Source organism: Neltuma alba, unplaced genomic scaffold, assembly GCF_004799145.2.
Source record: "Neltuma alba isolate B1F8T4 unplaced genomic scaffold, ASM479914v2 tig00010185_pilon, whole genome shotgun sequence".
Taxonomy (NCBI): Eukaryota; Viridiplantae; Streptophyta; class Magnoliopsida; order Fabales; family Fabaceae; genus Neltuma; species Neltuma alba.
Genome location: NW_021635126.1, coordinates 130,053 through 134,917, shown reverse-complemented (window position 1 = coordinate 134,917; position 4,865 = coordinate 130,053).

Below are 4,865 nucleotides of genomic sequence, written 5' to 3'. Positions count from 1 at the left end.
AATTTGTATAATTAGTTATGTATTACATTTTATATATTTGAATTTTGTAATAAACAATATGTAATTAAATTATGAGTGTGTCAAAAGAAGTGAATTTAATTTAATAAGATAATTGAATTGAATATTTAATAAGATAGTTGAATTGAAGATGAGATAGTTTGTAATATTGAACCTAAAGTGTTATGTTGAGAAGTATTTGAATCAGTTGAGGAGGGCATGACAAGTGTGAAGAAGAAAAAGAGAAATAAATATGTTAGTAAATTATAAAAAAACAAATAAAAGATACAATGACTTATAAAATAAAATTCACTTACCATACAGTGAAGAGAAAGAAACCACTATATGAGAGAGTAAGAAAAAAAAGAGAGAATTATGAGGAAGAATAGGAGAGGAAAGAAAAGAGATGGAGTAAATGAATGTAGAGATGATATGATATTTATAGAGATCAGCGACACATTTGTAGCGGTTTTTTTGTAGCGTTTTATTGCATTTTGTAGCTGTTTGTCATTTTCTAGAGGGCAGCTAACCGCTAGTATTTGTAGCGGTTAGATTTTGTAACGGTTACATAACTGCTACAAATTACAATTTTTGATTTTTTAAAAATCTAAACCAATTTTAATTTATACATATATGTACTTGTCGGGGGAATATTTCCAGTAATAATTTTGTAGCGGTTACATAACCGTTACAAATTTATTATTTTTATTTTTAAAAAGCTATACCAATTTTAATTTATACATATGTATTTATGGAAGGAAATTTTTTTTTAATAATAAAAATTTTGGATGCTGCTAGTCTTCATCATCATCCGGCCTGAAAGGACATATTTAAAAAAAATTTGTTAGAATTATAATGTATTTAGAAGAAATTAGTAATTAGTAGTTAATTATTTAAATAATTTAAGAAAAGACGTATACCTGATAATTGGCAAATTATCATCTTCTTGAGGAAAGAAGTCTTCAAAATTCGAGGGTTGGAAGGGTTCACTGTTGTAAATAATGTCACCATCACCCATATCATAAAGATCCCGTGGCTTGAGGTGAACGTCCATATTCCAATCTTTATGTTTCTTGTCCTCGACATAGTAAACCTGGTGTGCCTCGGAAGCAAGGATATATGGCTCATCATCTTCAGATGCTCTCGTATGAATAAGTCTAGAGAAATTAACTGAGGTGATGCCCAAATGGTCAGTAGCGAGTCCCCATGAAGTTGTCGTATTTGCCTAGGAGCACTTGAACAGTGTCACGGTGAAAAGCTAGTAACTCAACTCAATAATGTCAATTAGCTTTCCATAGTAAGTGACGCCTCCAAAGCGCATATCGCCATCACTGCTGCTAGCATAACATCTCGTTCCGAATGTTCCGCAAACTTCAGAGTTTTGTGTGAGCAATCCCTGATCACGTCCAACCGTACAGAACTGGTAATATTTTTAAATATTAAAGATTCCAAAAGTATTTTAAATACTGCGCAATAAATTAATAACATTTTTAGTATAATGTATTAATTAACACGTGATATAAACAAAATTATTAACAAATTATTAATATTTATAAATATTTATTAAATTAGTAAATAATTATAGAAATATTTAATTTATAGAAATAAATTGTAGAAATATTTTAATTAATTAACATTTTTAACATGTTTAATAAATTTTAATGTTTATATAGTAATAAATTAATAAATATTTCAATGTTAATTAATACTTGACATAAATAAGATTATAGAAATAAATAAATAAAGTAAAAAAATAAATATAAAATTTAAATAAATATCTAAATAGAATATAAAATCATAAAATCAAAATTCAAATAAAATCCTATACAATGAAAACAGGAGAAATCATGGGTGAGGGGCAGAAGCAGCATCATCGTGATCGTCCTCCGTTGGATCCTCCTGCTGGGGGTGGGCAGGCCGCTCAACGTGGTAGGGGCGGGATTGGTGGCAGGCGTAGGTCGGGGATCTCAGGAATCGGGATGTTTGGAGCCATACGGATCACCACATGATGCATAGCCGTAGCAGCTGCCAAGAGCTGGTTAAGCTACACCTGGAACTGAGCATCACGCTCCTGCAACTGACGATCACGCTCCTGCAACTGATGATCACGCTCCTCGATGCTGGCCTCCACCTTGGCCTCGATGCTGGCCTCTAACTCTTATCTGAGCTCCTCTCGCAACTCCTCTGAGGATGAGGAACCCGGCCGCTTCGCTCTTGCACTCACCTGAGAGCTCCTGACAGTATATGAAGGGCCAGCACCACTTGAGCGGGGCAACCTAGTCGGTGTAGGTCCAAGTCTAAGCCTGCTAACTCGACCAGGGTGCTGCGGCCGGCCACGATCCGCTAAAAGTGAGGCGGTGGGATCCAAGGCAGACCCCTGAGACTCACGCAACTCGGTATCGACTTGAGTCATCAGTGCCTACCAAAATTAATGTAAAGAAGTTAATTAGAATAAAATGATATTTACACTGTGATATTATATTAATATTTAACTTATTACTTACCGCTATCTCCTCAACCTCATCCGACGCACGCCCATCTCGAGGTCTATACACCATCGGCCACATCTCGCCATAACTGGCCGTGTATCCCCGCTCTTGCCGTATCTTTTCCCTCTGTAAATGAAATGAAAGAAATAATTAGTTACAAATTAAATACATATACATATTTAACAAATTTATTTCAAGTACTCACAATCTCGTCATAGGTGATCGCAAAGCTCCTGGATCCAGCCCTATGACGTATCGTCTGATGCCTGACGCTCCCAGCATTTCTCCGGGAAAGAGCCTGAAGCAAAATGTAAAAAAATTAAACTAAATTAGTCAAGTTGGACAAAAAATAAAGAAATTATAATTAATACAATATTATCATACCATCTGGTCAGCCGTCATCCTAAAATAGACGTAACTGGACCAGTCTTGCATCGGGACTCCACCAAGTATATTTGCCAGTATCTCTTGCAGGGGCCTCGTCCCGTCACCTTTTTTCTCCCTCCACAGGTCGGCCTTCCTGTTCTTCCATGCCACTCTAAGCCTCTTGATCGTGTCGGCCCTCAACTCCTCCCCCAGAATAAACTTACTCTGTGATTAAAATAATAAATTAACTAAATAACAAATTATAAACAAACAATTAAGCAATTTCAATAAAAAAAAATATATTTTTAACTAACGTAAAAATATTATAAATGAAATATAAATTATATCAATAACAAATCATAATTAAACAATTAAGTAATTTAAATGAAAATATATTTTTACTCAACTAATTTAAAATTATTATAAGTAATAAATTAATGAAATCAATAAAAAATTATTTTCAAACAATAAAATAATTTAAATAAAATATATATATTCATTTAACTATTTTAAAAATATTATAAATAACAAACAAATTAAATAAATAAAAAATTATAATCAAACAATTAAATTATTTGAAAACAAAATATATAATCATTTATTTAAATTAAAAAATTATAAATAGCAATTTTATATTACCTTCATCATTTCCCAGCCTTGCTGCTTCTTCTCTGAGGTGATCTTCTTCCAGTCCTGCATGTAGATGGGGAACAGCGTCCACTGCTGACCAAGGAGGCACACATACTTGTTGTACAACTGGCCACCTTTCTTCATCGGTTGGCCCAACTCATTGAGCGGCACAACCACCCGTCCGCTCGTCGTCATAGACAGCTCTTTGGCTGTTAGCCTCCTATAGGACCTGTTCCCCTTAGAGTCTGTAAAATTTAATTAAGAAATAAATTATATATCAATGAATTAAAACAATTTCTATATAAATTAAATAGTTGTCAAATTTAAAAAATTTAAATAAATACTTACCCACAAATTCCACCTCAAAACCGGCCTGACATCTGGGAGCAGGACGCTGCGTAGCCTGGGGATTCTCATTCCCTTGAACCTGCTGCTGCTCCTCCTCCTCAGCAGCATCATCATCAGTATGGGGTTGTTCATCCCTAGTAAAATGAGCCTCCTCAGTCCGTTCAACATCGTCCTACTCCATAAAATTGAGTATATCCTCCTCACTGAGATCGTAGTCATGAATACTGAGAAATGGCTCACCAGCATCATGACTACCATCATGACGATCCTCACTGGGTCCAGCCCTCTCAGGATCAATTGGCTCCTTCCCTGGCCGACGACTCATCCTAATAACAACAAATAGTAATTATTTATAAATAAAATAAAAAGAGAAACTATTTATAAGCCAAAATATAATAAATTAAAAAGAAATAAGAATAAAAATTATTTATAAATAAATTACTACTTGTACCTGAAAATAAGGATCTGTAACTGAATCAGAACTCGGATATGTTTTGTGGAGAGAATTCAGCAGAGCTTCGCTTCATGAACGACTGAAACAGTGAAAATGACTGTGGGGGAATATATACGCAGCGACTTTCTAGCGGTTTTCAACAAAACCGCTAGCAATTTCTAGCGGTTATCAAACAAAACCGCTAGAAAGTGCAACGGTCAGCCGCCCGCATTTGGGCACCTCGGGAATTTTCAAATTTTCTAGTGGTTTCGGTAATAACCGATAGAAATTTCTAGCGGTTTTCAACAAACCGCTAGAAAGTGCAACGGTCATAAAATATTTTCTAGCGGTTTTAGTCAAAACCGCTAGAAATTATTAGATCATTACTAGCGGTTTGAGGAACCGCTAGAGAATTGCAAGACTCTAGCGGTTTGTTGACCTTGACCACTAGAAAATAAACGCTACAATTTTGACGCCAAGTTCCCACCAAAACCCGGGAAGGGTTCTAGCTGTGATTTTCTAGCGGTTAGATTATAACCGCTAGAAAGTTGTGGGCCCCACAGTCTATATGGTCAAAGCGATGCTAATTTCTAGCGATGGTT